This window comes from Nerophis ophidion, linkage group LG15, assembly GCF_033978795.1.
Source record: "Nerophis ophidion isolate RoL-2023_Sa linkage group LG15, RoL_Noph_v1.0, whole genome shotgun sequence".
In the NCBI taxonomy this organism is placed as follows: Eukaryota; Metazoa; Chordata; class Actinopteri; order Syngnathiformes; family Syngnathidae; genus Nerophis; species Nerophis ophidion.
This window is the reverse complement of record NC_084625.1, coordinates 29,650,153-29,674,390: the sequence shown is the minus strand read 5'-3', so window position 1 is coordinate 29,674,390 and position 24,238 is coordinate 29,650,153. Positions and strand designations below refer to the sequence as shown.

General features: G+C 40.0%; 1 long non-coding RNA gene across 1 annotated transcript; it reads left to right on the top strand.

Moving 5' to 3' along the window:
• The first annotated feature begins 1,886 nt into the window (after positions 1-1,886).
• On the top strand, positions 1,887-22,950 carry LOC133569851 (uncharacterized). Its single transcript, XR_009809938.1, has 3 exons — positions 1,887-1,996; positions 21,548-21,730; positions 21,936-22,950. It is a non-coding gene; the product is annotated as an uncharacterized LOC133569851 (long non-coding RNA).
• Positions 22,951-24,238: the final 1,288 nt, after the last annotated feature.

The window sequence follows — 24,238 nt, the reverse complement described above, 5'->3', positions numbered from 1 at the left end:
GTTTTACGTTCTTAAAATAAGAAATTCTTACTTTAAAAAGTAGTTTTATACTTGTGAGTGTTGATGACACAGCTTTGCAACATTTGATATTCTAGTTTCAAGCATCCATCCATCCATCCATCCATTTTCTACCGCTTATTCCCTTTCGGGGTTGCGGGGGGAAGCATGTTTTACTCAATATAGGTCATCAAATCTCAGCTACAAGCTGTGATATCTTATTGAGATCATTTAGGACCTAAACACTTATAACAAGTATAAAATCTTATGTATGGCCGCGCAAGTCCTGGGATGCCCAAAATGTCCATAACACACCCAGTCGAGTCCCACGGGGAGGGGGGATGAAAGTTGTAAAAGTCAGCAAAAGTCCCAAAAATGTTCAAAATACCTACACAGGTTCGAGTCCCACAAGTTCTGCCGCCGGCCGGGATGCCCAAAATGTCCAAAACGCGCCCAGCAAAGTCCCACGGAGAGGTGGGGAGAAAAGTGAGAAAAGTCGGTGAAATGTTCAAAAGTCCCACCCGGGTTCGAGTGTGCACTCAAACTCAAACTCGAACCCGGTTGGGACTCGAACCTTGGTAGGTATTTAGAAAATTTTGGGGGACTTTTGCCAACTTTTTCAAATTTTTCCCCCCTACTTCCTGTGGGACTTTGCTCGGTGCGTTTTCGCAATTTTTTGTATCCCAGGATTTGTGTGTCCGGCGGCGGGACTCGTGGGACTGGAACCCGGGGAGGTATTTTGGACACAATTGGGACTTATGAACATTTTGGCCGCCTTTTCCCCCTCTTCTTCCCCGCCTTCCTGTGCACCATTGATGGGTGTGTTTTGGACACTTGGGCAAAAACAGTTTCAAGCATATTTTACTCAAAATAGGTCATAAAATGTCGGAAACAAGCTGTAGTATCTTACTGAGATCATTTAGGAGCAAAACCCTTAAAACAAGTAAGACACTAACATAAAATCTGCTTAGTGAGAAGAATTATCTTATCAGACAGAAAATAAGAAAATATCACCCTTATTTGAGATATTTCATCTTACTTAGATTTCAGTTTTTGCAGTGCATTAGCTCATGATTTATGTATTGCCGTCAACTTATGTTTTTTTGTTTTTCTAATTACTCACACTTTAGAATTTTGATTAATCACATGTGATTATGGTCCGTGTATCTTCCGTTCATTCCATTTTCAATTCTTAAATGCAAATTAAAAAACTAATTTCAGGCCGTTTTTTTCTATTATCTAGAAAAACGAAATTCCCTGAAAGCAAAACATTACACCCTTCATTTTATTTCTAATTCTGAAACGCAAATAAAAAAAACTAAATTAGGGCTGTTTTTCGATTTGTATTATATATGGCAGATTTTAAAACAAAAAGGGGTTGATTTTCATTAAATATTGCCATAAAATTGGATTTTGTGCTGTTTTCCTTTTATGGATTTTTATTTTTCCAGTTAAACACAAACATCGAATATATGTTCATCCAAAATGCAAAAATGTGTGGTTATCTGTGTGATGACAAATTGAATCGGTAGCAGTATTTTAGCTTTTTCTTTGCCTTTAGAATGTTTGTAGCATAACGCTAACATCTTAGTTCAGCAGAAGTCCTATTGTCGTTTTAAAAAAGTGTTATTAAATATTTTTCTAACTTTTGTTTCAGAAATGAAAATAGAAAAAATGGCCTGAAATTTGTTTTTTGATTTGCATTTAAGAACTGGAAATGGAATAAACGGAAGGTACACATACCGATTACTTGCATGCATAGTAAAACAATGTTTAAAAAAAGCAACACTATTTGTATACACATTCAATTATATGGTCAGAATTTCACCCAAGAACGTTTTTAAATGTTTTACTTGAATACACGCTATTTATTTCCACAAAACTTGGTAACAGTTGTGTTTGAATTTCTTCCAGGCTGTATTTTGGAGGGAAATCTTTCAACGAGCACATCTTTCAGAGTCTGACGTATGCATTGATTGCTGACCATATAGCGGTTAAGGTAAATTAAATGATTACATGATTTAAAGTGTGTTCATGATTTTGTTGAAACAGCTTATTATTATCATTATTATTATTATTATTATTATTATTATTACTATGCCCAATGTACCATCAGTATTATTTATCTTCTCATAATCAATATCACTTTGTTTTTTATCTCGTTTGTATCTCTTCTGAATCTTTTGTCCTTCATTTTAAAAACATTCTATATAAATGATATTTAAATGGTGGTATCTAAAAATGAAATATAATTGTTGTTGTTTTTTTTGTTTATAGTGTGTATTTTAGGGAAATGTGCTAATTTAAAAAAAATAGTAATAATAATGCTGGTTCTGACTCCTGATTGTCTTGCACGGCCTAAAATAATAAATGTAAAAAACTAAAATAAATCCTTATTAAAGGTTACAGAGGGCTAGTTAATGATACCTTTTCACATTTGAACCAATATGGTGGAATCGAAACCGGTACTTAACAGCAACCATATTTGGTCATTTTATGTGTGTTGATAAAGGTTATTTGTGTAATGAAAAAAATCATTTTTTCTGATAATTGTGATGTGTAGTTTGTATATCTCAATTTCTGACACTCTTGAGTCTCATCTGCAAGTACTATACAGTCGACTTTGCATGTGGTTGCAAATCCAAGACATTAGATGGCAGGAGTGTGTTTTTCCTTGCCAGGAAAGTAGTCTTTGCTATTAAGCTTTATGTGGCAATCTAGTATTGCATTTTTTATCTACTTTCTCATTTATTGTAACATGTATCTTAGTTGTAGTTTTGATTTGAAAATGTTGAGGTGTTGAAATTGCACTGGAAAATCACTGATGCTAATCAGTAGCATTTCTATGGCAAATCCAACATGAACCTGCATCAAGCAAGCACATTTAAGGAAAAGTGGAGTCTTACTTTACATTTAAGTGTTTTTACATTCATTTTTTAATTTTTTTATTTCCTTCATTGATGTGCATTTTTGATCAATAGACAACACACATTTGCTTGAGAAGGAACCGGATGAAGAAAATCTTATATTTCCTGCCCCTTTTAACATAATAAGTAGTCTTACTTAATGGATAGCCCCGATTCACAAGCATACAAACCAAACAAATACATCCAAATATAATGAAAACAAACAAAAAACACACAGGAAAAAAAAAAAAAACAAGTGCAAAACTTCATGACGTACAAACCGAACAAAAAAAATAATATACAACTCACGGGATGATACAAAAATTACAATACCAGACAAAAAATAAGTAAAATAATAAGTATAAAGCAAAATGTAGACACAACAGCAGTTCTCTATCAGGCATGCTTGCTTTGTAGTGTGGATAAGTGCTTAACTGCTTGTTGACCTGCCAAGTGTTTGAGCCGGTGCACAGTATGGAACCGGACGTGAGGTGACAAGCAACAAACTTAGCAAAATATAGCACTGTTTAGACTAGACTAAGACTTAGACTTCCTTTTTATTGTCATTCAAATTTGAACTTTACAGTACAAACAAGAACAACATTTCGTTGCATTAGCTCTTGGTAGAGCAGGATAAAAACAAAGAAGAAAAGCAATAAGGTGCAGATATAAATACATAGATTACTGTATGGTTAAATACATTGCACTTTTTCACATGCGTCCATGTTTATGGATGTATGTTATATTGTCTTTTTTATTCCAGCGAGTTAATCCATATTGGGGGGAGTTGAGGGTATAATTTAATTATGATGCGTTGAAGAGTCTTACGGCCTGAGGAAAGAAGCTGTTACAGAACCTGGAGGTTCTTCTACGGAGGCAGCGGAACCTCTTCCTAGAGTACAGCAGTGAAAACATACCTTGGTAGGGGTAGGAGGAGTCTTTGCAGATTTTCTGAGTCCTGGTCAGGCAGCTGCTTTTTTGCGATCTCCTGGATAGGAGGAAGAGGAGTCCTCAGAATCTTTTCCGCCGTCCTCACCACTCTCTGGAGAGACTTCCAGTCTGAGGCACTGCAGGCTCCAGTCCAGACAGAGATGCTGTTAGTTTTATGTGAATCGATACCTGGCAGTACCGACGGAATATGTGGAGCGGTATAGCTCGGTTGGTAGATTGGCTGTGCCAGCAACTTGAGGGTTCCAAGTTCGATCCCCGCTTCCGCCATCCTAGTCACTGCCGTTGTGTCCTTACATTTTAAACCAGTGCCACCCACACTGGTTTAAAATGTAACTTAGATATTGGGTTTCACTATGTAAAAGGGCTTTGAGTCACTAGAGAAAAGCGTTATATAAATATAATTCACTTCACTTCACAATATGACCAATATATAAAAGTACTGAATGTTTTACCCAACCGTTGTGTTTTGATAGGAATGAAGGAAAAAAAGACACATAATAATTAATCAATTCTAAACTCATGGCACCATTGTATCCACACACGGAAAAAAAACAAAAATGTCAATTAATGATAGTGTTTTCTGTCGAAGACATTGCAGTGTTATTCAACAATGGCAGCACATAATCCAAAGAATTGCGAATCCAGGTTCATATCATCACAACACGACTGTCAAAGACCAATTAAATACAGTCGTTTAAAGGTTTTTCAATGATTCCCTCGCTTTTGTCTTCCTTGTCTTACACGGAGACAGAGAGGGAGAGAGAAAGGAAGCTGAGGAAAAAAAGAAAAGCACAGAGAGAAATGGAAAGGTCAAGAGTGATGGATGCTTTGTGTGGGTCTGTCATTCCCAATTACTGAAATTTGCCTTCTAAAGCATCGCTTAGATGCATTTCTCATTTCTGCCTTTCTGACTGATGAAGAACAGGCTCTGACTGCGGGGCACTGTGTGTTTTTTTAAAGAGCGCCTTGCTAGTCGCTCGCTATTTACTTCAGATGCAACACACAGTACTGCAGTAGCTTCTGCCATGCTCCGGCATTCCACTTGAACTTTCTTGATCAGTATTCAGCTGCGCTGTTGCCAAATACACAAAATAGTTCATGTGACACATTTAATCCACAATCAATTCAAAATCAGTAAATCGGGTAAACTTTTTGGAGAACCTGCGTCCACCGCAGTGGACGTTTGTGTTTTGCACAAAATCTGATGAACAGACTAAAAACAAATGTCCACTGCGGAGGATGCCAGTCCTAATGACGTTAGTGTTGTGTCATTCGCGAACGATTCGTTCGAACGAACAAATCTTTTGAGGGAATGTACTGAACCAAATCACTTCATGAACTGATTCGTTCCTTTCTCAGTTCAGTTGAGCTCCACGGCGACCATGCCGGTATGAGTGGAACTGGCGCATTCTGTGACTCATTGAACCCTCAACGTCGGCGAACGAGGTAGCCAGCTGGGGGCGGGGGGAGGGACTGCGCGAACAATTCATTCACCGCGGATTAACGACATGAATCACTCAGTGAACGACAACACTCTCGCTCTCTAATACCGCGAGTGATTCTTCTCCCGTCGCGGGGATATGTTTCATGCCATTGACATCCGTTCTCCATTCATTCACCAAGCTAACGGCTAATGTTGTCTCAAGCCACATGAAAGCAAATACACACACACGCCCCGTCCCCATTATCTCAACACATAAAGTTTTTATTGCATTTTTAATTAGATTTTTCCATTCTTATATTTTTAAATGTAAGCTACAAAAAATGTTGTTTTAATGTTGGCATTTCTGGCACTTGGTTTAATATTTGTTTTGTTTTATTTATGGTAGCCTATTTATTTTCTTTTTGTTTTATGGACAGAATTTCTAGGCGCAGTCAAGGCATTGAGGGGTTCCGGTTTGGTGGCCGCGGGATTAGGTCTCTGCTTTTTGCGGACGATGTGGTCCTGATGGCTTCATCTGGCCGGGATCTTCAGCTCTCACTGGATCGGTTCGCAGCCGAGTGTGAAGCGGCCGGAATGAGAATCAGCACCTCCAAATCCGAGTCCATGGTTCTCTCCCGGAAAAGGGTGGAGTGCCATCTCCGGGTTGGGGAGGAGACCCTGCCCCAAGTGGAGGAGTTCAAGTACCTAGGAGTCTTGTTCACGAGTGGGGGAAGAGTGGATTGTGAGATCGACAGGCGGATCGGTGCGGCGTCTTCAGTAATGCGGACGTTGTACCGATCTGTTGTGGTGAAGAAGGAGCTGAGCCGGAAGGCAAAGCTCTCAATTTACCGGTCAATCTACGTTCCCATCCTCACCTATGGTCATGAGCTTTGGGCCATGACCGAAAGGATAAGATTACGGGTACAAGCGGCCGAAATGAGTTTCCTCCGCCGTGTGGCGGGGCTCTCCCTTAGAGATAGGGTGAGAAGCTCTGTCATCCGGGAGGAACTCAAAGTAAAGCCGCTGCTCCTCCACATCGAGAGGAGCCAGATGAGGTGGTTCGGGCATCTGGTCAGGATGCCACCCGAACGCCTCCCGAGGGAGGTGTTTAGGGCACGTCCAACCGGTAGGAGGCCACGGGGAAGACCCAGGACACGTTGGGAAGACTATGTCTCCCGGCTGGCCTGGGAACGCCTCGGGATCCCCCGGGAAGAGCTAGACGAAGTGGCTGGGGAGAGGGAAGTCTGGGCTTCCCTGCTTAGGCTGCTGCCCCCGCGACCCGACCTCGGATAAGCGGAAGAAGATGGATGGATGGATGGATGTTTGCACATTTAAGTTGACATTTTCTTTGTTATATTTTTAAACGTAGGTTACAGATTATTTAGTTTTTATGATGGCATTTCTGGCTCTTAATTTATTAGTCTTATTTTGAAGGTATTTCTTTTGTTTTTATTTTCATATTTAAGTTAAAATTTTCTTTGCTACAGAACATTTAGTTTTATGTTAGCATTTGTTAAGGGTTTCTTAATTTGATATTTGTTTTTGGAGAGAGCGATTCACATCTGTCGCCCTCTGGCCCACAGAACTGTAGCTGAGTGATTCAGGTTCGCTTCACGAACATACAAGAACTGACTTGTCGTCGCTGAGGACGTGAATCACGTTCGCGCCGCACTCACTCATTCAGAATCAGGACTCGCGAACCTACTGACACAGAGAACTGACTGTGTCGCGGAGGAGGACGTCACATTGAGGCTCTCGTTCAATCACTGTGCGCGTCGTTCATTGGGTGCTGAGGGCTTGTGTCGTTCACGAACTGACACACACTGAGATCTGCCGCTGGGGAAGCTGTTACTGACTGACTCATGATTCGTTGACCTGCACACAGAACTGCTGCTGCAGAAGTGATTCGGTGAACGAATATTTTGAATGAATCAATTTAAGGAACTGATTCTAGTGATTCAGTACAGTCAAAAGAACTGCAGATCCCATCAGTAAATGACGTTATACGCCGTCATGTGTTACGTCGGACAGGTGCAGAGTTACAGTGTTGCTGTAAAAAGTACATAATGGTGCTTTTTGTAAACACACACACAATGCGCAGATGCGGTTTTTATTTGTCCAAATGCATACAAAACCATAAAGAAATGCCCTGTACAGAGGATGCTCGTTTTTATGGATTGTCCTGTCATATCTGCTGAACTGTTTTCTTTGATAATCTCCAAAATGTGACTATAGGCACCTGCTTTTTAAATACACAATATTTGTTAATGATAAAGGCAAACAGCACCAGATTCTCCTGACAACCAGCGTCCACTTCAGTGAACATTTGGGTTTTACATAATATGGCTATTTTTTTTCTTAGAATGTTCAAACTCTTACAAAATAAATATGTTGGTATTTTTCTTGAAATTGCATAACAAAGCACTCTTTTCTGAAAATGTTAACTCTGATAGACAATGTATTTGCGGCTTAGTTTGTAAACAGAGAGGACCTTTTAAAACATTCATAGACAGTTTACTATCATATACTTTTGTTGAAATAATGGACAACAGCAGCAATAGATCCCACTAAAAAATAGCATCCATGTTACATCCTTGTAACTGTTTTTGGACTCATGTTTGCTTTTTCTCTGCGTGTGGTGTTTTAGTTTCTGTCCTGTGCCCTTATTTTGTAATGTTCACTTCATCATGTTGTACGCAGGTTTCAACTCCTGCTGCCTGATTCGCAACCGAGACACAGTCTCCTATTTCAATCTTCCAGACAGTCTCGCATCATCGCCACATGTTTGACATACACGTGTTGTTCCCTGCCCAAAATAAGTTCTGTGTCTTGCGCATTTAGTTCAGCACTTGCCTTCTTTTGTTTCTCCTCCACTTCTTCCGTGAGTGAGTTTTCCGTTATTTTCTCCTCTCCCTGTGAGTGCGCCTTTTGTTTATATTGAATATTATTATTTTACTCAACATCTGCCCTCGTCTCTGCATATGTGGGGTCACGCCACTAGGTAGCGTTCCAGCTAATCACCATCCACTGATTTCCTGAATGTTACACACCAAAAAACAGTTTTTTGGCGATAAAGGACAACAGCAGTACAATATCCTAGAACCAGCGTCAACTGCAGTGGACAGATATACGGGTTTTACATAATGTTTAACTTTTTCAGAAATATTTAACTCTGATAGAAGAAATAGACGAAAAACAAATGTCCACCGCAGAGGATGCTGATTCTCAGAAAGAAAAATGTGTAGTTTCCTCTCATATCTACTGAATGTTTTACTTAAATGTTTTATACTTAGACTTTCTTTTTATTATCATTCAAATTTGAACTTTAAATTACAGATAAGAACAACATTTTGTTCCATTAGCTCTTGGTAGTGCAGGATAAAAAAAGCAATAAGGTGCAGATAAAATTAAATTACTGTACAGAAAAATATATTGCACTTTTGCATATGCATTCATGTTTATGGATGTATGTTATATTGTCTTTATATTCCAGCCAGTTAATCAATTTTTGGGGGAATTGAGGGGATTATTATGACAGGCTGAGGGAAGAAGCTGTTACAGAACCTGAAAGTTCCGCTACGGAGGCTGTGGAACCTCTCTCTAGAGTCCAGTAGTGAAAACAGTCTTTGGTGTGGATGGTAGGAGTCTCTGCAGATTTTCTGAGCCCTGGTCAGGCAGCGGCTTTTTGCGATCTCCTGGATAGGAGGAAGATGAGTCCTGATGATCTTTTCCGCCGACCTCACCACTCTTTGCAGAGACTTCCAGTCTGAGGCACTGCAGGCTCCAGTCCAGACAGAGATGCTGTTGGTCAGTAGTGCCTCTGTAGAATGTGGTGAGAATGGGGCGAGGGAGCTGTGCTTTTTTCATCCGACGCAAAAAGTGCATGCGCTGCTGAGCTCTTTTTACAAGAGCTCCGGTGTGTAGGGACCAGGTCATATTGTCAGTTATCTGCACACCCAGGAACTCAGTACTACTTACCATCTCCACCGCTGTGCCGTTGATAAAGAATGGAGTGGATTGGTGCTTCCTGAAGTCGACGATAATCTCATTGGTCTTGTCGATGTTCAGGACCAGGTTGTTGGTTCTGCACCAGTCAACCAGATGCTTCACCTCCTCCCTGCTGTCCATGTCGTTGTTGTCACGGATGAGGCCCACTACTGTCGTGTCGTCCGCATACTTCACAATGTGGTTAGTAGTGACCCTGGCGCAGCAATCATGGGTCATCAATGTGAACAGCAGCGGACTCAGGACGCAGCCCTGGGAGGAGCCGGTGCTCAGGGAGATGGCACTGGAGGTGTTGTTGGCCATTCTCACAGACAGGGGTCTGTCTGTGAGGAAGTCAAGCAGCCACTTGCATAGGGGGGTACTAAATCCAAGTGGGGCCAGTTTGCTGATAGTGTTGAACGTCAAGCCGAAGTCCAGAAACAACCTCCGCACATGTGTGTCCTATCCAAAAAAATTTCATTACTACCTCGAGCCTCAGTAGCCACAGCCAAGCGGTGCGTCGTCATCTTTACAACATTTAACTACAAGCATGATAGTTTTGCAACCTGTTTTGTAAACTCACAGGTGCTTATAAAAACTCATAGCAAGCTTGTAGCGATTATGGAAGATTAATGTGATAGCACCACTCGATCCTACTGAGAACCAGCATCCACTGGAGTGGTGTTTTGTACAACTGATTTTTTTTTTTCTCTTCAAAAATATGTAACTCTGTTAAAAGTAATGGACCAAAAACAAATGTCCAAATGACAAGGACAGTGGACCTTTCTGTTTTGCATAGCAGGGCAATTTATTATACATTTTCAAAACTTCCTGAGCAAGACATATGTGGAGTGTCTTATCATTTCTGTAGATCCTTCTTTTTTTTAATGTTACACAAAATGTGTTTATATGCACAATGTATTTGCAACCTATTTTGTAAACACATAGGACATGTCAAGACAAGGGGTTTGAAACAGCTTACTGCGAGGATTGTTTTCCCAGTAAGCAAACTGACTATTACGAACCAGGCGTGAAGGTAGGAACATATTTAATTATTAACTATCAAAATAGGTACAAACAAAAAGGTGCACAAGGCGAAGGCACAACTTAGCTAAGGATACAAAACCTAACACTTAGGTAGAAACTATGGACAAGAAACAAAACTCGCTATCTGTGGCATGAATAAACAAATACAGAGCATGAATCTATGGCATGAACAGAGCAGCGTGGACTAAGCAAGAAAGGAGAAATGTCGCCAGTTCGACTAACTGGCAAAAACAGGCTTAAATAATAGTCTCTGATTAGAACACATCCGAACACATGAGGCAGGTGAAACTAATGAGTTGTCATGGAAACTAAAACGAACGAGTGCATAAAAAACAGGAACTAATGGAGTCCAAAACTAACAGAACATAACTAAACAAAACATGATCTAGTCCATAGATCATGACAGGAAATAATAAAAACTAGGAATATTACTGTAGAATAGTTGTTTTGTAGAAGATAAAGCACAACAGCAGCACTATATCCTACAAAAAACTAGCGTCCACTGTAGTGAACAAATATTGATGTTTTACATAACACGGCTATTTTTTTCTGAAATGTGTAACACTGAAAAAAGACACAGACCAACATTAAACATACGTGCATTGTCCTGTCATATCGACTTGCTTTTTTGACTCTAAGCACAACTGTGTTGCAACATGGCAGGCGCTGATAAAAACCCAGACAATGTTTACTAGAGTAGAGTCCATATTCTCTGGACAACCTGTGTCCACTGCAGTGGACATCTGTGTTTTGCATAACAGGGCTATTTTTCTTTTCTGAAATGTGAACTCAGATATAAGAAAAAGTGTCTACTAAAGTAGAGTTTTTGTGTTTAATATAAGGTAATTAGCAGCAGCCCCACATACTATCCTACTGAAAACCACCATCCAATGCAGTGGACCTTTTTTGTTTTACATAATAGGGCTATTTGTGTTTCCTAAATCAGTAAACCTTATAAAAGATATATACCAAAAACAAATATGTTTTTGTTTTTTTTAGATAAAGTACAACAACATTACTTAATCATACTGAAAACCAGTGTCTACTGCAATGGACTTCTGTGTTTTGCATAACAGGGCTATTTTGTTTCTGAAAAATGTAACTGATAAGTTGTGTCCTTGTCCACTACGATTGTGTTTTGTTGAACACAAAATGTATTTGCAGCACTAGATCCTACTGAAAACCACCGTCCATTGCAGTGGATATTTGTGTTTCACAAATCTCTAACTCTGATTAAATTAATTGACCAAAAACAAATGTCCACTGCAGTATAATTGTTTTTTTGTTTTTTTAAGATAAAGTACAACAGAAGTACTAAATCCTACTGAGAACCAGCGTCCAATGCAGTAGACATTTGTGTTTTGCATAGCAGGGCTATTTTTTTGTGAAATGTGTAACACTAACAAAATAAATAGTTCCACGGTGAATGCGCAGTCCCGCATGCCTTCTGCTGTAAACACGGCCGCTCGCTCTTCCCGCATCACAGCCGCGCCCCTGCTCGGCTGCAGGCAATCTACAAACAGCGCACCTGTGTCTGTTAAGGGCAGACAGCATAAAGACTAGCGTACCCGAAGACCCAGTGCCAGAATGTAGTTATCTGCACACAGTAAGCAATCGTGTCTCTGGCTCCCCTCCCGCGTACTTGCTCTCTTTCGGTTCCTTCCCAGTTCCCGCGTCTTATGTCCTCTGTGTTTCCCACAGTGCTATCACTGTCTCCCTCGATCCTCGACCCCTGCTGGGTCACGGACCTTTTGACGCCTCGCTATACCCCATACCCACCATGCCTTTGGCTTCCAGGACTTCCGCCTCTAGCTCAAAACTCACGGTAACACTCAGCAAGTAATTCCCACAAACCGTCTCGAACCATACACTCTTCAATTTAGTCACACTCCATTTCTCAAGTTTATAATATTATTGTTCATACAAACCCCATTTCCATCTGAGTTGGGAAATTGTGTTGGATGTAAATATAAAGGGAATACAATGATTTGCAAATCATTTTCAACCCATATTCAGTTGAATATGCTCCAAAAAACATATTTGATATTCAAACTGATAAACAGTTTTTTTTTTTGCAAATAATCATTAACTTTAAAATTTGATGACAGCAACACGTGACAAAGAAGTTGGGAAAGGTGTCAATAAATAGTGATAAAGTTGAGGAATGCTAATCAAACACTTATTTGGAACATCCCACAGGTGTGTAGGCTAATTGGAAACAGGTGGGTGCCATGATTGGGTATAAAAACAGCTTACCAAAAAATGCTCAGTCTTTCCCAATGGATGGGGCGAGGTACACCCCTTTGTCCACAACTGCGTGAGCAAATAGTCAAACAGTTTAAGAACAACGTTTCTCAAAATGCAATCGTAAGGAATTTGGGGATTTCAACATCTACGGTCCATAACATCATCAAAATGTTCAGAAAATCTGGAAAAATCACTTCACGTAAGCGGCATGGCCGGAAACTAACATTGGAATGACCGTGACCTTTGATCCCTCACGCGGCAGTGTATAAAAAACCGACATTAATCTCAAAAGGATATCACCACATGGGCTCAGGAACACTTCAGAAAACCACTGTCACTAAATACAGTTTGTCGCTACATCTGTAAGTGCAAATTAAAGCTGTACCATGCAAAGCGAAAATAATTTATCAACAACACCCAGAAACGCTGCCAGCTTCGCAGGGCCTATGCTCAACTAAGATGGACTGATGCAAAGTGTAAAAGTGTTCTGTGGTCTGACGAGTCCAAATTTCAATTTTTGGGGGGGAAATGTGTAAGTTGTGTCCTCCGGATCAAAGAGGAAAAGAACCATCCGGATTGTTGTAAGCACAAAGGTGAAAAGCCAGCATGTGTGATTGTATGGGGGTGTATTAGTGGCCAAGGTATGGGTAACTTACACATCTGTGAAGGCACCATTAATGCTGAAAGGTACATAAATGTTTTGGAGCAACATATGTTGTCGTCCAAACAAGGTTATCATGGACGCCCCTGCTTATTTCACCAAGACAATGCAAGTCACGTGTTACAATAGCGTAGCTCCATAGTAAAAGGGTGCGGGTACTTTCCTGGCCCGCCTGCACTCCAGACCTGTCTCCCATTGAAAATGTGTGGGGCATTATGAAGCGTAAAATACGAGAACAAGGCCCTGGACTGTTGAACAATTTAAGCTGTACATCAAGCACGAATGGTAAATAATTCCACTTTCAAAGCTTCAACAATTAGTTTTCTCAGTTCCCAAACGTTTATAGAGTGTTGTTAAAAGAAAAGGGGATGGAACACAGTGGTGAACATGCCCTTTCCCAACTACTTTGGCATGTGTTGCAGTCATGAAATTCTAAGTTAATTATTATTTGCAAAAAAAAATAAAGTTAATCAGTTTGAACATCAAATATGTTGTCTTTGTAGTGCATTCAAATGAATATGGGTTGAAAAGGATTTGCAAATTATTGTATTCCGTTCATATTTACATTTCACACAATCTCCCAACTCATATGGAAATATGGTTTGTATATATATGTATATATATACATGTGTATATATATATATATATATATATATATATATATATATATATATATATATATATATATATATATACATAATGAAACATAGAGTTGGTACGCCCCCTTGTGGTCTGTGCCGTCGACTCCCCTCTGTACGTAACAAATAGACCAAAAAAATGTCTAAGTCAATATAATATTTTTTTTTAAGGACAACAGTGGTACTATTACTGAAAACCAGGGTCCACTGCAGTGGACAGATATTGGTGTTTTGCATTAAAATTGGTAACTCTGATAACATAGACAAAAAACAAACGTCCACTGTGAAAATGGTGGTTTTCAGGAGGATAACAAGTCTGTGTTGCCCTGTTCTACTTCTTCCGACTCTTTAAAACATGTTAAAACAGTAGGAAATAAAACGTAAGCATGTTTTCTACAAATAGAAGCAATCGATGGCCGCTGTCGCTGCTCCACAAATCCATGTTTGGGTCAATACAGCTACAGTTTGTTGCCTTATAATACTTTTAAGGCAAATGTGTTGCGTTGCGAGGGACAGGTGCTTCTGCAGAAAGCTCGGTTGATCTCCCCTGTGCTTTGTCAGCCTTCTTGCGAAAACTTCTAAAAAGTGTCATGTTGACTCGCCGTCACACTGTGACACTCCACAGACACAGGAGCAGGATGGAGGGAGGGCAGAAGAAAGAAGAAGAAGCAGTTTGATACAGAGCAGACACCGCAAAGAAAACTGTTGATAAAAAACAAGAAAATATTCCATTTGCTTGCCCCTTTTGTTTGCCCCTCCCACCAACCGCTTGACTATATTAAAATCATAATACATCTATTTTCTGCTCGTGAAAACCTCCCTAAGTGTCCCGATAAAGGTGGAGGTGGTTTGCGAGGTCGGCCCGAGGAGAGCTTTACGAGACAAGCCGCGCTGATATATGACTCACAGAGACTCCATTAAAACCCTGGACCTGCGCCATTCGGGGGAAAATGGAGGGCACTCATGCTGGGGTCACAGGACATCTATAAAATCAAACTTTTTCTTAATATCTAGTCGTATATCACCTGTTTTTTCTTCCTTTTCTTTCCCCCTCACTTATTCTTGAATTTTAAACAATAGGTCTAGGGGTGAAGATGATCGTTTTTCAAGAGGTAGAGGCGGGGATGCTGGATGTGTAATGTGCTTAGGGGGGTTGCTGGTGGGTGATGCTCAGCGTCTGATAAATGTACCATATCAAGGCTGCGGAGGTGCATAAGGGGAACAAAAACCCATAATCTTGCCAGGAGCAGAACAGGTGACACAGGTGTGTTTTTCTCCCCCCTGCACACCTGTCATAGCTTTTACTGAAACCGCCCTTATGATTTGGACTTGCAGCTTTTTATATAGTTTTACTCTGCAGGGAACCCTTTTTAGGGACTCCATGTTTATAGGCGCCAATCTACATTTCTGCCAGTGGGTGCTCGGTGTGTGTGTATTAGTGTTGTCCCGATACCAATATTTTGGTACCGGTACCTGTACCAAAAGTATTTCAGTACTTTTTGATAATTTCAAAATAAATGTCATTAATGGCTTTAGTTCAACAAAACATGTAAGGGTACATTAAACTTTCCTATTGCAATCCATCCATCCATTTTCTACCGCTTATTCCCTTTCGGGGTCGCGGGGGGCGCTGGCGCCTATCTCAGCTACAATCGGGCGGAAGGCGGGGTACACCCTGCAATGTTGTCTTTAAATAAAATAGTGAACATACAAGACAACTTGTCTTTTAGTTAGTAAGTAAACACACAAAGGCACCTAATTAGTCTGCTGACATACCGTATTTCCTTGAATTGCCGCCGGCCATATAGTATGCGCCTGCCTTGAATTACTGCAGGGTCAAACTCACGTCGCAAAATAATTAGCGCATGCTTAGTATTAACGCCGGGTCAAACTAACGACGTCATGAGTGACACTTCCCCTGTCATCATTTTCAAAATGGAGGAGGCTGATTTCATTACCGGTAATTTGAAATCGCATAAAGGGAAGAAGATTAAGAGCTATTCAGTTGGATTTAAATACCGGTATGCTAAAAAGAACAGTAAGCAGCTATGTTTTATTAATATACCGTAGCTGAGTGTGTCAAATATGAGTCATTAAATGACTCCCGCTTCCTGGTGGCAGAGGGCGCTAGTGATCCTTCTTGCGACTACTCGGCTGCAGAAGAAGTGACAACGAGTGACGTGATATGTGCTGGGAACGGATATGACGCGGGGGGTGCACAACGGACCTTTTAGGATGTAACACAACTACTCCTATGCTGGCTATGTTAACAACCGGGCTGAAAAAAGCATGTTCAAGTCCTAAATACCCAGTGTATTATTTATACAATAACACTTCATTGTGGCAGCGGCGGGATCAAGAGATCACCCACGGAGCAGTAAGGGAAGGGGAGTTGTCCGAGGATATTTCTGTCGTGTGTAGCCGAGCTAACTCATAGCAGTGGTCTGATAGCAGTTTTCTAAACAGGACTTTCAATTGAAGCAGGAGGTAATAAAGGAAGATCTCCATCGAGACAGAGAGACTGAAGAAAGAAAAGGAAGACTTCTACAAACAAGTTATCGATGCTTTTGATCAGAAGGAGCTGGCATGGACTTCATTTATAAGTAAAAGTAAGACCATAATAATTTTTTTTTTTATTAAATGTGATTTTCATGATGGTATCCTTACATCACACTCACATTTATACTGCATGCCTCTGGTAAGTGCCGGAGTGAGAAGGGGTTTTAAAATAATTAGAGCATGCTTACCTTTACCGCATGCCTTTGGTAAGCGCAGGAGTGCCAAGAGATTTTAAATTAATTAGCGCCCCGGCGGCAATTCAAGGAAATACGGTATGTAGTATCACATGAGGCGGGTCGGGTCGAGATTTGTTCTCCCGGAATGCAGGACGGACAGCTCTGGAGAACAGCGTGAGGTAGGAGATGATTTATTAAGCATAAATCTTACAAGTACTAAAAAGAGGGATACAAACAAAAGAAAAACGTGCCGATCGCACGGGAAGCTAAGGCGAAAACTCAGCACAGGAATCAGAACAGGAATCAAGAACAGGAATAAACCAACATGATAGTTGCATACCGCAAACAATGAAGCCACACCGACTGTGGCGAGCAACGTGAATAAATAGCTCTCTGATTAGTGCTCAACAGCAGGTGAACGTGCAGAGCACTGATCAGAGGCAGGTGAAACAAATTAGTACCCATGGAAACCAAAACAAATGCCCAAAGTGCACAAAACAGGAACTAAGGGAGTCCAAAACTAACAGAACATAACTAAACAAAACATGATCCGGTTCACGGAGCATGACATGCAGTAACATATTGTGTCATTTATCATTCTATAATTTTGTCAACATTATTAAGGACAAGTGGTAGAAAATGAACTCTTAATCTATTTGTTCATTTACTGTTAAAATCTGGTTATTTTCTGTTTTAACATGTACAATCTACATTTTTGTTAAAATGTAATAATCATTTATCCTCTGTTGTTTGATACTTTAAATTAGGTTTGAATGATACCACAAATGTGGGTATCAATGCGATACCAAGTAGTTACAGGATCATACATTGGTCATATTCAAAGTCCTCATGTGTCCAGCGACATATTTCCTAAGTTTATAAAGATAATATACATTTAAAAAAAACAAAAAAGATTTTGTGATGTTAAAAAATATCAATGCAATCATAGTAGTATCGACTAGATACGTTACTGTACTTGGTATCATTACAGTGGTTGTTAGGTGTAGATCCACCAATGGCGTTTGTTTGTATCAGGGGTCACCAACCTTTCTGAAACCAAGAGCTACTTTTTGGGTAGTGATTAATGCGAAGGGCTACCAGTTTGATACACACTTTAAAAAATGCCAGAAATAGCCAATTTGCTCAATTTACCTTTAATAAATAAATGTATATATATATAAAAAATGGGTATTTCTGTCTCTCATTCTTTCCTACATTTTTTTTTCCTTTTACGGAAGGTTTTTTGTAGAGAATAAATGATGAAAAAAAACAATTGAACGGTTTAAAAGAGGAGAAAACAGGAATAAAATAAAAATTTGATTTTGAAACATAGTTTATCTTCAATTTCGACTCTTTAAATTCAAAATTCAACCGAAAAAACGAAAAGAAAAACTAGCTAATTTGAATCTTTTTGAAACAATTTAAAAAATAATTTATGGAAGATCATTTGTAATTTTTCCTGATTAAGATTAATTTTAGAATTTTAATGACATGAAAATCCAATCTGCACTTTGTTAGAATATATAACAAATTGGACCAAGCTTTATTTCTAACAAAGAAAAATTATTTCTTCTAGATGTTCTGGGACAAAAATTTGAAAATAAATTCAAAAGACTTTGAAATAAGATTTCAATTTGATTCAGAAGATTTTCTAGATTTGCCAGAATATTTTTATTTTTATTTTAATCATAATAAGTTTGAAGAAATATATCACAAATACTCGTTGTCAAAAAAACAGAAGCTAAATTTAAGAATTAAATAAAAATTGATTTATTATTTATAATAAAAAAATAAATGTACTTGAACATTGATTTAATTTGTCAGGAAAGAAGAAGAAGGAATTTAAAAGGTAAAAAGGTATATGTGTTTTAAAAGTCCTAAAATAATTTTCAAGGTTTTATTTTTCTCCAAAATTGTCTTCCTGAAAGTTATAAGAAGCAAAGTAAAAGATAAATGCATGTATTTAAACAAGTGAAGAACAAGTCTTTAAAATATTTTGTTGGATTTTCAAATTTTATTTGAGTTCTGTCTCCCTTAGAATTAAAAATGTCGAGCAAAGCGAGACCAGCTTGCTAGTAAATAAATACAAAATAGAGGCAGCTCACTGGTAAGTGCTGCTATTTGAGCTATTTTAAAACAAGCCAGCCGGCTAGTCATTTGGTCCTTACGGGCTACCTGGTGCCTGCGGGCACCGCGTTGGTGACTCCTGGTTTATATTGTAGCGTCCTGGAAAAGTTGGTGCTGCAGGGAATTCTGGGAATTTGTTCTGTAGTGTTTATGTTGTGTTGCGGTGCTTCTGGGCCCAAGCACCCACGGATATCGGAGCCACAGTCTGGCTTCAGGAGTCTTTACTTTTGTAAGAGAGGGTCTGCCGCTGGTCTGCGCTCTAACAGCCTAATCTACTAAGATCCAAGAAAGCGTTTGCCAGGGGTGTCAAACTCTTTTACATCGCAATGATGGCTGTCCTTGAAGGGCCACATGAAACAGTGAATACATATGAGTATGGTCAATGGTAAATGGGTTATACTTGTATAGTGATTTTCTACCTTTTTAAGGAACTTAAAGCGCTTTGACACTATTTCCACAAAATTACCCATTCACACACTGATGGCGGAAGCTGCCATGCAAGGTGCTAACCAGGACTCATCAGGAGCAAGGGTGAAGTGTCTTGCTCAAGGACACAACGGATGTGACTCGGATGATAAAAGGTGGGGATTGAACCAGGAACCCTTAGCTTGCTGGCACAGCCACTCTCCCAACTGTGCCATACCATCCCTTATACTAGTATCAATCAATCAATCAATCAATGTTTATTTATATAGCCCTAAATTACAAATGTCTCAAAGGACTGTACAAACCACTACAACTACGACATCCTCGGAAGAACCCACATACGGGCAAGGAAAACTCACACCCAGTGGGCAAGGAGAACTCACACCCAGTGGGACGCCAGTGACAATGATGACTATGAGAACCTTGGAGAGGACCTCATATGTGGGCATCCCCGCCCCTCTAGGGGACCGAAAGCAATGGATGTCGAGCGGGTCTAACATGATACTGTGCAAGTTCAATCCATAGTGGCTCCAACACAGCCGCGAGAGTTCAGTTCAAAGCGGATCCAAGACAGCAGCGAGAGTCCCGTCCACAGGAAACCATCCCACGCTGAGTCGGATCAGCAGCGTAGAGATGTCCCCAACCGATACACAGGCGAGCGGTCCATCCTGGGTCCCGACTCTGAACAGCCAGTACCTTCATTTATGGCCATCGGACCGGACCCCCTCTACAAGGGAGGGGGGCACAGAGGAGAAAAAGAGAAGCGGCAGATCAACTGGTCTAAAAAGGAGTTCTATTTAAAGACTAGAGTACACAAATGAGTTTTAAGGTGAGACTTAAATGCTTCTACTGAGGTAGCAACTCGAACTGTTACCGGGAGGGCATTCCAGAGTACTGGAGCCCGAATAGAAAACGCTCTATAGCCCGCAGACTTTTTTTGGGCTGTGGGAATCACTAATAAGCCGGAGTCCTTTGAACGCAGATTTCTTACCGGGACATATGGTACACTACAATCAGCAAGATAGACCGTGTAGTATTTTATACGTAAGTAGTAAAACCTTAAAGTCACATCTTAAGTGCACAGGAAGCCAGTGCAGGTGAGCCAGTACAGGCGTAATATGATCAAACGTTCTTGTTCTTGTCAAAAGTCTAGCAGCAGCATTTTGTACCAACTGTAATTTTTTTATGCTAGACATGGGGAGACCCGAAAATAATATGCTACAGTAAACGAGACGAGACGTAACAAACGCATATCCCTGTTACACATTTTGCAAAGGAAACAGTTTTTGATGAATTGTATAATGGATAACTTGCTTTGAAATCACAAGTCAAGATGACAAGCAGATTTAAGTGTTTATTTTTGAAAACCAAAAAAAAAAATGTTTGGAACATCAGATACTACTAAAGTAATATGTTTTCCCTCACAACTGAAAGAACAAATGCATTTAGCCAGAAAGTGCTTTTTCATTTCCAGCCTTTAAATAATAAATGACATGGTGGGCCAATTTAAAATGAAATAGCAGGCCACAATATAATTATGTGCTGTGTCATGTTAAAATTATTAAACGGGCCAAAAAAAATAAAAAAATCATCCTTTCTTAGCATCGAGCACACCCTTATCTTCGTGTCTCTTTTAAGCCCAAGTGTGTGTCCCGTCTCTCTGCCTGCCTCCGTAGGCGACTGTTTCTAGGCGTCATTTGTTTGAGGGCTTTCAAACTGTGGACCAGCACAACCTCAGTCCACCGTGCCCTCGTCAATCATCACTGGAAAGGAACACGTAAAGGAGAGGCGGTAAAAGACTTGAGGTGATGTCATGATTAGTTGTCTGTCCACATGCCGGCCATCATCAGCCGGTACCATCTCTCCTGTCTTTGTCCCTCGGCTGCATCTCAAACATCGTATTTCTTTTTTCTCCTTCCTCGCCTCCCCCTCCCTGCATCCTCAGAAGCCATTTCTCTGTCCGTCTGTCTATTTTTCTATCAGTCTGGTTGTCTGACCCCAGCCCCAACGGTGGTCTCTTTTGTGACTGCGGACAAATGAGGATGACCTTTTATTGTAAAACAGACACCCATCGGGAGGGATGAAACTGCCGAGTGTTTAAATTAACAACAGAGAGAAGAGAGGGCGACTTTGAGGCCGGGGCGGGAGGCTGTAAAGTTTTTGAAGTTGTCATAATTATGGAACAGTGTTTTCGTCAAACTAGCATGGCCCCCCCCGTTCGATAATAAAGTCCCCTACCTGGCAGGCAACTATTGATGAATGAAGAGGAGCGGACCTCTTGAACGTACCCTGGACCCATCACTATGGGTGCATGAATTATAAATGGCTTTGACAGCGGAGGCCGGAGTAGACAGAGTATTATTGCACATGAAGGTCTGTTCTGATTTTGATTATTTTTATTCCAGGGGCTCACAAAAGGCCAGGAGACCGTTGGTGAATATTCAAAAAGGGCAGACTTTGATTCGGGGAGCCCTAATAGCCACTTCAAACAGGATCGGACAGCCTGGAGGAAGGTGGCATTGGTGTTAAAGGACAGTAGACGCTGGACACAAAGGAGCCATGTCACGTTTTATTGTGGTGACCTCCAGGTAACAATATTTTACTGAACTTTATATAGTACAAACATCTACTAAGGAGCATTTTTTGTGATTTTACCTGTTTGAAAAGAGGGGTTCTGATAGTTGACCGTATGCTTAAAGTGCAGAGAAACCATATCCATGACTATGGAACAACGAACTAAATAGAATATATTTTTGTAAAATGGACAAATTAATTAATTAATTTCATTTTCAGCCCTGCGATGAGGTGGCGACTTGTCCAGGGTGTACCCCGCCTTCCACCCGATTGTAGCTGAGATAGGCGCCAGTGCCCCCCGTAACCCCAAAAGGGAATAAGCGGTAGAAAATGGATGGATGGATTTCATTTTCATTTTCTTTTCATTCATTTCATGAAAATGCATATGTACAAGCCATTTACAGTTCATACTTTCATTGTTTTTAGTTTGAAGACATGTCCATGATCAAAAAGGAGCGGATGGAAGAATAATATTATTATATTCATCTGCCCCCTTTTTTTAAACAAATGATTTTATATTAATTCATCACTGTTCCCTCCACCAACATCCGAACTCCAACATACTTTTTAATTAAAAACATCCAATCAAAATCAAAAATCAGTTTGATATAATTCCAGTTGTCTCTTTTTGCAACTCTTTTTAAATTCAAAAATATTCTTGTAACTTTTTAAGTTACTTTTATAGAATTCCATGCTTTCCCACCAACAACAAACAAGCACATTTGATTAAAATGTGTTCGCACTCTTGGATTTTTGAAGTCATTCGGCCTTCTGTGATTCTCATCTTCAGACGTGAACACGAATAACTTTTGTAAATCCTTCGGAATAACTTTATTTCGAGCTTTGAACATCACTAATAGAGTATGCAATTTTACAATGTCTTTCAGTTTTAATAATCCTGACCTAATGAAGAGTGTATTTGTGTGATCTTTATATCCTACTTTAAACCTTATACAAATTGCTCTTTTCTGTAAAAGAAATAAAGGCATTATGTTGCTGCGGTATGTATTTCCCCATATTTTTGTACAATATTTGAAATAAAGTAGAATAATTGAGCAAGATAACAATGTCATTGTATTATACAGGAAACAGTATTTAACCTTGTAGAAGCCTTTAGGTACCTTATTTTTCACATGCAATATATGAGCTTTCCATGTCAACTTTTCCTTTTGGATGACCCCAATAAATCTGATTTCAGACACCTTCTCAATTTTCACATCATTAACTTTAACGAAGAAACATCAATTAAATTGTCGGTTCAATTCAATGGGAGACATTGATTTGACATACAAGTGTTCTGAGTTAAGAGCTGTGTCACAGAACCAATTGAGCTCATAAATCGAAGTACTCTGTATTGCCCAGAAAACGGTCAAACTTGAACACAGTGTAGCACTTGGATTTTATACATTATATACATTTAGCAGGATGATTTTTATACATTTAATTCTTACACTACACTGCAAAAACTTGGGAAATAAATATCTTAAAATTAGAGGTGTCCTGATCAGATACTGGATATTAGTCCAATATAAGCATCAACAGAAAAGTATGAGATTGTAACAACTTGCTTCAAAAGTCTCTGATAAAAGCAATCCTGCAGTTTGTTTACTTGTGCAAAGCTGGACAGCCAGTTAACATTTAAATTTAAGCACACAAGGTTGGTCTTTTTCTGTATTGAGTCATTTAAAAAAGGTAAGTCTAGCAGGAGCTAGCACCTAGACAGACATACGTCATAAGTGTCCCCAACTCAACAATATTACAACTTAAAACACAACATTTGTCAATACAAACCAGTATCAAGTATTTATATTTACATATTACTTACAGATACAGAGTCTCTAAGGAAGAAATATATTAGAAAGTATCCAGTAAGAAAAAGTGTCCACATCAGAAATACTGATCAGTATTTTTATTTTTTTTTCCAAGATGGCGCTGCTGTAGTGGCTGCTGTAGGCAGGAGCTCTGTGCTCTTGTGTCATCCCTTTGTGTTTCCCTCTTGTTTTCATGTGGTATTATATTTTTTTGCATTTTGGTCCGGGACCCTTTGGGTCTGTGTGACAAGGGGTGGCACTTTCGTGACCTCTGTGGTGCTTTTTTTGTGGACTTCTGGATCTGCCTCCCGGGAGCCTTTTGGCCATGGAGACCAGCTGCAGGGTCTCTGCTACATCAGAGTCTGTTTGGATGTACTGGAGGAGATGCGGATGAGGGGGACAGGACTGCGGAGCTAGCACTGAGCGCTGGGACGGAGAGGCTGCGCGGTGTCTTGACTGGGTGAGCAGGTGTCGGACACCTCAGTCACCTTGGACGTATCCTCGCTCATCCATGCGGACTGGACACTGGCCGAGAGTGGAGTCGGCTGTCCTGGTTGCCTTGTTGGGTCTGCTTCTGTCTCTGGCCATGCTCCCTCCACCCCAGCAGACGATGGCGTGGAACACCGCAGAGGCCACAACAGTGGATATGTTTCTTTTACTTTTTATTCATAGCTGTATGTAGAAGTGTCTGGTTGTATCTGCTGCTTTAAT